The following is a 13171-nucleotide window of genomic DNA, read 5'->3' on the forward strand; positions in this document are numbered from 1 at the left end:
TTGGATCTGCCAATTTCACACATGAAAAATGACATCAAATTTTTATTTTAGTTTGTGTTGTGTGTAATTATGATAGAAATTAAACAATTCTCACTAGCAAGACTGTGGACAGTATATTCATTTAGTGTAGGTGAATGGTTTATAAACTCACATCCCTAATTTCTTTTAAGAAAAAGTGTCTCTTTTTCTTGTTTACCTGAGGATATATTCCTTTTTTTGAATGCTGCCTCAAAAAGCACTTAACTTTCTTTTGAATGAAAAGAAACTAGTAACCGCCATTGTCCACCCCCTCCTTCATTTCTCCCAGGAAATTCAATTAATATGGCATTCCTTTGTGAAATAAAGGATTAGATGTAGGTTTGTTCATGATATTTTATACAGAAAATGATACATCACCAAACCCAAGCTTTGCCTTATGGGAAATGACAACTTTGAGCAAAATTGAGACTATAGAAAATTAAAGAAAATTTTGACTATGTCGCAGATACTGAAGCTGAGTTTTTCTTAGCTCGTTTATTTGTATTCACTTGAAAAAAAAAACGTATACAACACACACGCACCTAACACTGCTTTTTGAAATCAAATGCATTTCCTGCCTTCTTCTTTCCTCAGTACTCTTACGACCAGCCTATTTATAGCCCAGGAAAGGAAAAAACTCCACTGGAGGCAGGAAAACGAAGTTCAGAAAGAATAGGAGGAAGTGTGCCTGCCATTTAGCCAAACAACCTTTAATTCATTGAGCTCAAAGCTTAGCAGCTTCACTCTAGTTGTTAGGCATAAACAGCTTGCAAATTTGAACTTTTTTTTCTCCCCACTTTTGAATTGGATTTGAGTAATGGGGGTGATAACAGCATTTTAGAAGAGAGAACAGAAAGCTCTAGGTGTATAGACACGTGGAAGAGAAGCTTGTTAGGGGTTGATGAAGCGGAAAGAAAGAGACAATTCAATAGAGGGATGAACTTAAGATGATTCCACAACTGCAAATTAAGGTAAGTGTCATTTTTAAGATTGTCCATTGTGTCTACATGCGTATCATGAACTAGGATATTAGCTACAGACAGTATATACGATTTGGGGGCCAATCCTTGTGCAACTTTTTGCTGAACTTTGTTTATATCTCTGAAGAAATGAAGAAATCAGCCTCAGTTATGACATCAGTTTTTAACAATAACAAATATTTTTTAAAAGTAATTGTTTCTTTAAGATTACTTTAACTCCACTAAGTTTTACTCAGTTTCATTATCACCAGGGAATTAAATAGTATAGATAATTTCATTGAAGATTATTTTCGAAAAATAATTTCTGCATATTTGCCTGTTTTTCTATCTTTTCTGAAGTGCTGGTTAATAATCTATGTGCTATTTCTTTGATCAATACTGGTTTAGAATATACTTAATAGACCCTCAAGCAAAAATGGTCAATGTTAGAAAAGTTATTTTAACTAAAATTTAAATTTTGTGTAAGATTAAATGAAGATCAAGTTTTGTTTTGTTTTGTTACCACAAAGCTTCTTCTCCTGGACATCCATTTTCAGACAAAGGAGGAGCTTCTAGAAGCACAAAAAACACCACTGAACAGCTCCAGAGATGGAAACTGTTCACAATAATTACTTACATTTGAGTTAATATTTCAACACTTTAATTCAGCATATATTTTCTGAAAGACCTGAAAAATGTCACTGGGTTTGGAAGTGGAGAGGCCGAAAGGGAACCGGTGAAACCCAAGAGCAGTTGCTGCTGCCCACAAGCGCTTGGAAAGCTCCTCGGACATTCCAAATTCTTTTAACATTCCTTGCCATCAGACAAGTACATTTGTTTAAATGATGTCCCAGATTTGCATCCACTGCTGATAATATCCACATCTGTGTCCCGGAGTAGCTTGATTAATGTCACCACAATGTCGAACAAAGGAATGAGATTCTGGTGGTTTATTGAAAAGGAAGAGCAGAAGGAAATGTGTTGCTGTTCTTCTGGCTTATCCCAGTTTGAGACTGGTGTGTTTAGAGTCTGTCGTAAGAAGATAGCAAAACTGGAAGCCAGAAAAGCTGAGCCAGACGGATTGCAACTGGCACAGGCAGCTGAGGCTTGGTCTGTCCCAGTGCGGATTTCACTGGCTCTTCTCCTTCCTGGGAGAATTTGAGGGTTCTTCTTTTCCTTATTAGAAAATTATAATTCATTCTATAGAAACTGTAGCAAAATATACTCTTCTTCAATAGCAAGATAATATTTCTTAGTTGAATTTAGTTTTTTTAAAAAAAAATAGAGGGAAATAAAATTAATCTGGACAAATATGATGGGTCTGAAAAATGAAATATAACAAACTCTTAGCACCTTGTTCTAGGACACTCCAGTGCTACAAAGCCAATGCTCCGAATTCATTTTATTATTTCTGCAAAGTGAAATCTAAGGTAACCAAATTAATCACCACTCCATGTGGGCCTAGTGACGGAGACATTGCTTACAGTGATCCTGAGCTCTCTTAATGTTGAGTTCATTCTCCTTACAGTTTCAAAACAACTTTCTCATCTGATGCACTTGTACTTTACATCATGAGAGTAAAAATGTTTTAAACACTATTGAAGGTTTAAATAATAGATAAAATTATTAATTATATATTTTATTTTTAGAATTTTTTTTTTAACTTTTAGAAGTCATGTTGTTGGTTATTGGTTTCTGAATGCCCATAGATGCTTATAAATGTATTCATGAAGTGCCAGTTATTTAAAATAGATTTCTTGGAAATTGCTTAATAATTTCACAGTTTTCTTCATGTGTTCTCAGACTCTTCAGAATATTTTACATTCTTAGAGTTTGGTAATTTTGAAAAAGAATTGCCAAATTTTTAAGCTTTCCAATTAAATAGAAATTTATTTCTGGGTTTCTAGCATAACTCCTAGAATCACTAAGTATTTACAGATTGCATAATGTAGCCACCCTGGCCCTCACATTTAAATATAAGTGAAATCAGATTATTGAAGAGATTGTGTGAAGTGGTAAGAAATTTAGATGTCACCAAATGTAATCCACAGTTCGTGGGATGTGTTGGACGGAATTGTAGGAAGAAGCATGCCGAGGTCCGGCAGCCATACCCACCGGGCCTGACACTGTGTGCAGCGAGGGAGTCGCATTTTGATTTTCGTGTGCCTATGAGCACCTTAAATCCAGATGAGTGACCTCTGGAGGTTCTTTCTCCTATGCTCTCACATCCTCACATCCTATATTATAGGTTAGCAGAGGTGCCACACCACCAAAGCATACTTACTAAATTCTCCTAGAGTACAATCACTACCTTTCATAAACTTAACGTTTACTCAGAGAAGAATTACAGAGGACACCAAGCATCCTATATATGCAACCAAATGAATGAGGTAGAGAATGAGTACTAGGTAAGGAAGGCCTGATCCAGGCGGGCTTCATGGAGGTATGAGGTTGAGGTGGGCCTTGAAGGTCAGGAGACGATCTAAAGGATACAGTAAGAGATAAGAGCACGGGCTGCATGCGTGGGCAGAGATAGGAATGTACTTGGGTTGTCAGTTGAAATATGGAATTCCCATTTAGATGTGAATTTCAGATTAAAAAAATATATACTTTTTAAAGTAAAAGTATGTCCTATTACACAGGTGCGTGAGGCCCAAATATTATTTGTCGTTTCTCTGATTATATTTAACCGAGTATCCTGTGTTTTTATTTCCTGAACCTGGCGACCGTGCCAGGGGACTGTGCGTCACCACCAGCTTGACATGAGCAGAGGCAACGAGCATTCGGAGCAAGAGAGAAAGAAGTGTCTGGAGGAGGTTAGGGTCAGAGCCTGTGGGACTGTAATATCAGACTAAGGAGATTAAAATCTAATTTAAAGACACTAGGGACTACTAAGGGGGGTTTGAAAAGGGAAATGACATCAGTAAGATCTTCCTGTTTGAGGCAGGACCTGGTATGGCAAAGAGAGCAGGTCACCAAGGCCTGGGTGCTGGTGACAAGAGAGAAAGAAACCAGATGGAGACACACAGAGAACAAATCAACTTGTTATGTAAACTGAATGTGGTTATAGAAGGAGAGGAAGTGTTAGACAGGATGTCAAAGAAACAGCCAATCAAAGAGACAACAGCAGGGATTTCGATTTTAGACATATTTTGATTTTGATTTTAGACATATTAATTTTGAGGGGATGATGGGATAATCAGGTAGAAATAATAAGTGGACAGCTGGAAATGGGAAGCAGCTTAGGAGAGAGGTGGGGACCAGCAATAACAACGGCCAACAATGATTGAACATTTGCTATGTGCCAAGCCTTTTATAGCCCTTCTCTTAATACTCACAATCACTATGGGCAGATTCCATTGCTAGCCACATTTTATAAATGAGAAAACGGAGGCTCAGAGAGATTAAGTAGCTCGTCTATGATCACCTAGCTAGGGAGAGGCTGGAAGTGGAACCTAGTTGTGTTAAAGCCCATGTTCCTGCTTATCCCCGGGGGAGAAAGTCAAGGATTTGCTCTGGATCCACTTTCTCCATCTGCAGAGATCGAAGGGTACCTGTTGTTCATGCTGTAGCTCAATTTTTAACTAGATTTCTGGTCTTTAATTGTTCTTTGTTATGGCAGCCCTCAGAATTCTACACCTTTTGGTTAATCTCTCTGAGGAAAAGGGAATAGTGTATACGAAGAAATTATCTTATTTATTCACCTATTCATTTGCATGTTTATATAATACCCAGGTTGTTTGTCCCTTCGGTGCCTTGTTTTCAATTACTCCTCATTTATCTGGGGAGATAAAGATTATGCAGAAGAGAAAACAAGACCAGGAAGGATGTGAAAGTCCTCTCTCTGTCCCTGGCTGCCCTCTAGTGCCAGTATCAGGTAACAGTGCTCTGCACGGGCCAGGGACAGCACAGCCACCAGAAACCGGTTTCTTAGGAAACCAAGAGTTCACAGAATCACTGCAGAGTCATCTGCTGGCTCCTAAATGGTTTGCTAGTTGCGCTAGGAAATTTTGGGAAAAGAGTTCATGTAATTACATACACCCTTACAGTTGGCTTGCTGGGAGGGCGTTTTGAACAGACCAGTTTTAGATTTATCTTAAACTTTGTAATCATTAAAAGTATCTCTCATTCGTTTATCCTGTTAGGAAGGTACCTATATCAAGTTTGAGTATTAAACTCTTAGTGCACAGATCTACCTTTATTGTTAAGGAAATTTCCTAGGCCTCTTATTCTAAATATTTACTTAAAAATATACATTATTTTTTTAGTAAAAAGTGACTAGTCTGTCTTAGGAATGTATCCTAAGAAAATATTCGTAGGTTGAGATAAATATTATATAAAAGATTTTTTTTCTATTTTTTTAACAGACAAAACAGACAAATATGCAAAATAAAGAAATTATTAAATAATATTTCATAATATGAAAATTAATTTTGCCATTAAATTACATTAAAATAGTTAATGGCATTCAAAACTATTCATAGTAAATGTTAAGTGAAAAAGAGAAGGCGAACAAATTATACACATGGCGTGATCTTATTTTCTTAAAAATTATGTGTATATACAAAAAAATTTACATGCTTAAATGTTAACAACAGGACTCTCTTGTCACTCAGGTAATAATGATTTTTATTTTCTACTTTGTGTCCAGAATAATCATGTGCTATTTTTATTACCAGGAACAAAAACCCGTTTGTTTTTAAAAAGTGGAGAGTGAAGTCTCAGTGTTCTAATTTCTTACTGTCATGGCTGACAATACTATTTGTGCTAATTCAACCCCATTTACAGCCTCTTTGCCCAGTAAGAGCCGTATCCTGTTTGTGACAGCATAATTCATTGTAATGGAAAAGATTATGATGCACAGGCCTGGTCTGTGACTTCACAGCATTCACCAGCAACAGGAAACAAAGACTCTTTTTTTTTTTTTTATAATTGTTTTAGTAATAATTGACAATTGGAGGAAATGAATGGCAGAAAACAATTATGGGTAGACAAGATGGTCAGCAAATCAGACTGGGAAATGCAGTGGAGCTGGTCTCAGTTTTATTCATGCAATAGTTTCAGAACGTTACAAAGATATTGTTTGTTTTGTTCTCAACCTATTCCTGAAATCACTATTGTTTTTGCCAGCAGTTACACAATTCTTTGCTGGCAACAACGACTCCCAATATGTTTTTAATTCAGCAGTCTGGTAATCCCACATTAGGGATTCGGTGCTGAATTTTTCGTGTATATTAACATTGACGGTTACCAGGAACATCTCCTTGTGCTCATTCCACTAATAATGCTCCTATAGTGATAACTAGCTGCCTGTTGCCTGTACATGGAATCTTAACAGTTTTCTTTTCCGTTTAACTTAAATCAAATTTCTGTTTCTATTTTCTGTGAAATGACTCCTAGTCTTCATTTTAGCAGCAACGGTGGGAGGAGCAAACAACAAAACTCAAAACAAATGAATTCGTGATGCGTTCTCCAGTTTCCATGCTGTGAAATGAGACAGTTAACAACGGCAGAGATGAAAATGGGGGATGGGTTATCGCTTAGAAAAGAGTTAAGTAAGGCAGGTATTACAAACACTAAGGTGACGATTCTCCCGCCTGGTGTTTGTGATTGTAGACATAAGTTAACTGTCCTGTTGGGTACTATTAAAATTCTTTGGATGAGGGAACTAAACTTTCAGTGACTACTTTAAGTTGGGTTCCAAGTCATATTCTTCTTCTCTCATCAGTCTGATTTGGAGTAAAATTCTGCAGCAGCTCTGACTTCCAATCTTAAAGATCACCAACTAGTCATGCTATTTATTGTGGAGGCCTCTAGACCAACATTATCCAACAGAACTATAATGTAGGCCACAGATGTAAGTTATAGATGTCATTTTATATTTTCTAGTGGCCACATTAAAATAAATAAAAAGAAACAAGTAAAAATAGTTTTTAGAATATTGTTTAACCCAATGTATCTGAAATGTCATCTTTCTACAAGCAATCGATATAAAAGATTATTGAGATATTTTACATTTTTTCTTTTCTACCAACTCTTTGAAATCCATTATGTATTTTACACGTATTACATATCTCAATTTGGACAAGCCTCATTTCACATGTTCAGTCACTTCAGGTGCATGACTGCAGTATGGAACATGCAATCTAAACGGAAGAGCTATAGTGCTCTATAGTTACATCATAGCACTTGAAGAGAGTCTACTATCTGTTCAGGATTCACAGTCTTCATTCTGATACATTCAGCTGGCCATTCTTATAGGTATCAGCTAAAACTGAATAACAGAAAAGCAAGAAAAGGACTGGTAGTATTTGAATTTGAGTCTGTTAGAACAACCCAACTGTTCGTTTAGACTGTGTAACTATGGATTCCCAATTAAGAATAATAGAGGTTTTTAAAAACTCCTAAATTTTGAAGTTTGGGTTATATAATTGTAAGAAACTTTTTTTTTTTTTTTATCATGATGTCTCCAAGCGAATTTAGGCGTAGGAATAGATTACATTATACAGCCTAAAACTAATTTCTGGGAAGCATTGTAGATATTGTGCTCTTAACAATAAATAAAAAAGATGTACAAAGAAAGAAATCTTTAGCGCCACACACACACACACACACACACACACACACACACACACACTTTCTCTTAACATTGTGACTGCTTGCTGATGTCTTTTCTGCATTTTGCATTGTCTTACTTGAAGGGTAGGAAGTATGGTTCAATATTCTTGTATAACTGCTGTGCCCTGGGGACTCTCATGCCAGTCAGCTGGAGGGATAAAGATAGCTCTGTGTGCTAAATATGGAGATACGAAAATAGAGCTGGTGGAAGTGGATAAAATGAAAAGACGCTGTAGGTTCTTATGGCCCCGCCAACGGCAGAGACCTGGAATGAGTGCCCCTGAAGCCCTGCTCCATCATATTTTGGGTTCATTTCTTATTCCATCAGGGTTTGATTATAAAGCTGGATTTAAAGCAGTCAGAAAATTCCGAAATCAAAATAAAATATAAACAATACCCATCCACCACATGATTTACAAATTGGTAGTTCTCTAAATCTTGTTTTTAAGAATGTTCTTGGCCCTCTGAATTCACTTTCCATTTTACCCATAGAAGCAAAGACATAAATAGTGACTGGTACCAAATTATTACAATGCATTTACGGTGTATTCACGATGTGTTACACTAAACTATTATTCTTTATTATAACTTATTATAAATACATATTAAATTATTATAATACATTAACAATGAAATATTAACATATTGTTTCTATGTTAATATATTATACCAAACATTAATACTATATTAATAATTGGATGACATTAATAATTAATAACTAATCAAAACAGAAAAAAAATATTGACTCAATCTCCTTTTGTCCAAAGCGACAAGCACTGATAAAGAATCTAGGAAGGGCCAGCTGCTGTGCCAGGTGCCGAGACAAGCATAAATGATAAATCATATTTATTTTGTTGGTAGGAAAGCAAATTCACCAGAGAAGAATGAGGAAACAGGTGGAATTCTTTTCTAAGGAGACTACATTATCTACGTGACTTAGGTGGGAAAGACCTTTTCATTTCTACATCAATTTTACTTCCAACCTTTAGCTTTGCCTTTTCTTTAAGCACAAAGTACCTCCAGCACAGCTCTTAGCGTGCAGCCATAGAAGGAACTTTTTTGGTTCCCAAACAGGGCAAGATTTCCCTAAGTAACATTTGGCAGAGAGGTAAAGAGAGGAAAGTGGAGAGAAAGGTTATGATGCAAGAGGCTATGTGGGCACAGGAGACAGAAAATCATGCGCAGTAGCTCAGCTCTCTTCAAGGGCAAAGAAGGGTGGAGCAGTAGGGCACCCAACTTTGTGTCATTCTCTTAATTTTCCTCTGCATCCTCTAGGGTGGGGACAAGGGCAGGAGGTCTGTGCAACTGGCCTTTACATATAGAGTGTGCTTTCTGAGTCAGTTTTTACAGCTTCATGAGTGCCATTAATTGCTGGATATTGCAGAGACTACGATTGCTTTTACTAATCGCTAGTAAATGAGGAGGGGGTGACAAAGTGAGCCATTAACTGGCATTCAGGCATGGTCGAGAAATCTGAGTTGAATGGGGCCACTGGTTGGTTTCACCAATCAGCAAGAGAATTCAGGGCCATAGAGGTGAGTTGAGATTATGTATGTACTCAAGGAATAGTCTAGGGGAGGAAAATAATGTATTCCTGTGACTTATCTCTTCCGGAACGCGTTCCTATAATTTCTTCTGGCCGGGACCTGGGGCTGTCTCTCTGGTAATGGAGATCCATAACATAAAGGCTCATGGGTGTGTGGCTGTGCCGCATGCTGCTCGAAGAAGCACACCGGATCAATGTTTTCTGTATCTGAAACTACTCCCATTCTTCCAATCGGTAAACCCATCCTCTGTCTTAGTTTCCTTTGCTTCTAGGACATTTTCTTTAAAAGAGCTGCATTTCTTCTTTCCCATGGGAAACTACAACCCAATCTACCTAAATCCTCTCAAATATTTAATCACATGATGTTTGGTGATATTTCTTTCATTTAGCCATTATTTGCCTCTTTAGATAATTTTCCAGGAGTTTCTTCTCTCATCAACTTAATCATAAATTCCTTGAGCTGTGAGCCATGTTTTGTGCCTTTAAAAAAATCTCTCAAGTATGTCAATGCTCATAGAGGTATTATTCACAAATGGAAACAATCCGAGTGTCCATCAACAGAGGAATGTAAGAAGTGAGTATACTTTACATTTCTGCAATACATTATGGGTGTTCAAAGTACTTTTTCCTGTATTATTTCATTCGCTTTCCAAAAAAATCCGTGAGACGGATATTGCCAGTCCCGCTTCCCTGATTGTTAAGGGGACCCATAATAGTGATGTGATGGTCTCACTCACTACCCCTCAATGGATGAAGGGAAAACTGGTATAAGAATCCTGTCTTTCGATTCTCAGTCTGATGTGATTCCTATCTTAGCCTCCCAGTGGTCAGGCCAGGATCACAGATTCCGAGATAACAGGGCTGTGAGAGACATTTGGAGATGCTGTTTCCAGGCAATGAACTGCACTGCTGTTCACAGTCTCCTAAGGTCTTTCCCACAATGCTCTGCACATCGACCCCAATGCGTGTAAAATCAATTAGAGGCTGAGAGAGTGTTGCCAGACACACACAGTTCAGAGGATCCACGTGGCCTCCTTTTGGAAAAAGACTAAAGAATTGACTCTGGGAAGAATTTTCCATCTGTTTTCCAGATAAGATTGATTAGAACCATCCATCCAGTTCTGCAGATTCTGTGAAAGAAAGGATGAATTGTCCTATCTGGCCTGGGTAGGTTTAGCTCACATTTCTCAGAATTTTAGCTCCAAAGTGTGGGGAAGGCCTTTTTACCTTTAGACCATGGTGAAGAGGAGTTGGGAGGGCTCAGCTGTGAGCCCCGCTCTACCCTAGGAAAGGCTGCATCATTTTCTGTAGGCCAGTTGAGCGTCCTTTAGACAACTTCACACACACTTCATTGACCATTTTGCTGAAATCATAGCAGGGTAATTTTATTTCTCATTGTCAATTCTCTTTGTCTCCCTTGCATTTCTGTCATCCTCTTCCTCCCTCACCAACTCAGTTCCCCGTGTTATTTTTGGTATAAAGAACTTTCCTTCAATTAAATGTAAGTCTTCAGAAAAGCAGTTAGAAGGCATTGAGTTGGGGAGAGGCATCTGATCATCTTACACGTGTGTACACACACACATACACACACACACACACACACACATACACACAGTCTCACACACACTCTACACCTGCGGAGCTGAACTGATTAAAAATGGATCCATGTTTTCGTTTGTTGTCTTGTCAATGTAAAAAACATCCAAACCTGTAGAGAATTTTTATGAGTTTATTTGAGCCAAGCTGACGATTGCCAGGAAGCAAAATCTTAATAGATTGATGCAATGCTCTGAAGAATAGCAGCTTTGTAGATTATTTTATACATTAGAATAAAAGAAGGAGAAATGAGGAGGGTCAGATGAAAGCCATTGGTGGTAGATTAAGGGGGCAGGAGAAAGCAAAGCAGAGAAATCTCTGGGATTGGAAAAAAAGCAAAATGGAGAGACACATACTTCCTTTACATTGGTGGATACAGGATGCTTAACATTTGCAGTACACAGGGATGGTAAGTGGGCTACAAGATAACAGGGATTCTGAGGTCTCGTGCTGTGGTACCTACACTTGTGTCTTGAGGGGTCTGGGAAAGAAAATTATTCTGAGATTTCAAAGGTATGTTATCTTAGATGCAAAAGACAATGGGCAGTCTCACTTATGGTTAAGCTTGAACTTTGTCAAAGAAGCTACAGGCCTACCATGTGACTATTGCCATGACCCACTTTTATGTTCACACCCCGCTGTGTGGTTACTGTTCGTTGGTCTCTGAGTTTGAAAGGCCCACCAGGCAGGCCTCCCCTGAGCTTGTCGGGCTTAGTATGTGGCGCATTTTTTCTAAATCCACAATTTAATGATAGTCTTTGCACTTTAATGGGGAGGTCAGACAACCTATACTGACTGCAATTATTGAGGTATTAATAATTTTATTTTTGTTTTCTGTTATTCCTTTTCTCTCTTCTGCCTTCTTTTGGATTTTTCAAGTTTTATTTATTCCAATTTCTCCCCTCTAGTGTTTTGGAAGTTATGTAATCTATTTCTTCAAGTGGTTACACTTAAAATATGTATTTGATCTAACAATGTTTAATGTTAATATCTTCATATTGACATCTTCTGATAAACATAAAGACCTTAGAAACCTTTCATTGCTACACATTCTCCCATCTTTCATGTTAGTAATCTTGAAAATTTAGGCCCACTTTGTTTTTCTTTTTTTGAAACATTTTGGTGAGGTATAATTGACATGTAATAAATGGCACATATTAAAAGTATACAATTTGACATCTTGATGTATATATACATCCATGAAAACATCACCACAAATAAGGTAATAAACGATGACTTAAAAAAAATGGATCCAGTTCCCACAGGAACATAATGAGTTGCACGTTACTAAGGTCTGCTAGTTTTCTGTAAACTCATTTTCCTTGAGGGGTTCCGTAGCTTCCGATCAGAAGTAACTACGACCATCACCATTCATCAAAGCCCACTAGGCATTGTGCTAAGTACTTTAATTATTTCTCATTGCTTGTTTTATTGTCCTTAATTTTTAATTATAAAAAGAATACAGGTTCATTATGAATGAATGTACTCAATACTAAAATGGATAGTAAAAAAACAGAAAGACTTGCCACGCCTGCAACCCTCTCCTTTGCTTCAGAGCAGATATATGTTTATGGTGTCATGGCAAATATTTTCTGTGCATTTGAAAACATACATGACTGTAATAAAAATTGACCTAAATGCTTAGCGGGGTTTGTGGGGGAGGCTAAAACAATATTTATTCATAGTGTTTTTTGCAACTTGCTTTTTTTCACTTATTACATCAAAGTCATCTTCCCATTTCATATTTTTCATGGCGGCATGATATATGCAGCATTGAATTAATGCATCGTGATAATTTTGATCGATCTCCCCTTATTTTTAGGTTGTTTTCCTCTTTCTGTTGTTATTACAAGTGTCACATTTAACTTGTCTTATATATATCTTTGCGCATTTATGAATATTTTAATAAGATGAGACCTCGAAATGCAATGCATTGTTTCTGACCCATACAGCCACCCTGTGAGTTGGGTATTATCAGCTCCCTTTTACCATCGAGGATTTAATACTTAGAGGGTTAAGGGGCTTACTCAGCTAGTGAGCAGCCAATGGGGGAATGGGAATCTTGACCTCTCAGTCTCCAACATGCCAACATCCTTGCCACGCGCCACACTGCCTCTCCTACCAGTTGACAAAATGGTTCAAAAAAGAAAAAGGTTATTAAATTTGGAATTGTCAGGAGGATTACTGGGGATTTTCAGCACCCAGTAGTTCTGTGGAATTGGAATGCAGGAGACAATTTATATTTTCATGCAATTTATATTTTCACCTGGCCCTTCAGCTGAGGACATTAATGTGAGAGCTGAGGGGCTATTTTTAGCAGGTTGCTTTTAAGCACCCTGGGGAGGTTGTGAAACCGCCCGTCTATCACAGGCAGCAAGGAATTGCTTGCCGACTTTTTTGTTCCGAAGGAAAGGACACAGACCATCTGGGCCAG

The 13171-nt window shown here is 37.6% G+C and overlaps 1 protein-coding gene across 6 annotated transcripts in view; it reads left to right on the forward strand.

Moving 5' to 3' along the window:
* Positions 1-705: 705 nt before the first annotated feature.
* Positions 706-13171, forward strand: part of RASGRP3 (RAS guanyl releasing protein 3) — an 85269-nt gene continuing 72803 nt past the window's right edge. For 4 of the 6 annotated variants that reach the window (XM_016136031.2, XM_016136038.2, XM_016136039.2 and 1 more), the window contains exon 1: positions 706-989. The gene's annotated coding sequence lies outside the window, so the exon portion shown is untranslated. The other 2 variants (XM_016136033.2, XM_016136036.2) reach the window with 2 other exon arrangements.

Source organism: Rousettus aegyptiacus, unplaced genomic scaffold (genome assembly GCF_014176215.1).
Source record: "Rousettus aegyptiacus isolate mRouAeg1 unplaced genomic scaffold, mRouAeg1.p scaffold_m13_p_7, whole genome shotgun sequence".
Lineage (NCBI taxonomy): Eukaryota > Metazoa > Chordata > Mammalia > Chiroptera > Pteropodidae > Rousettus > Rousettus aegyptiacus.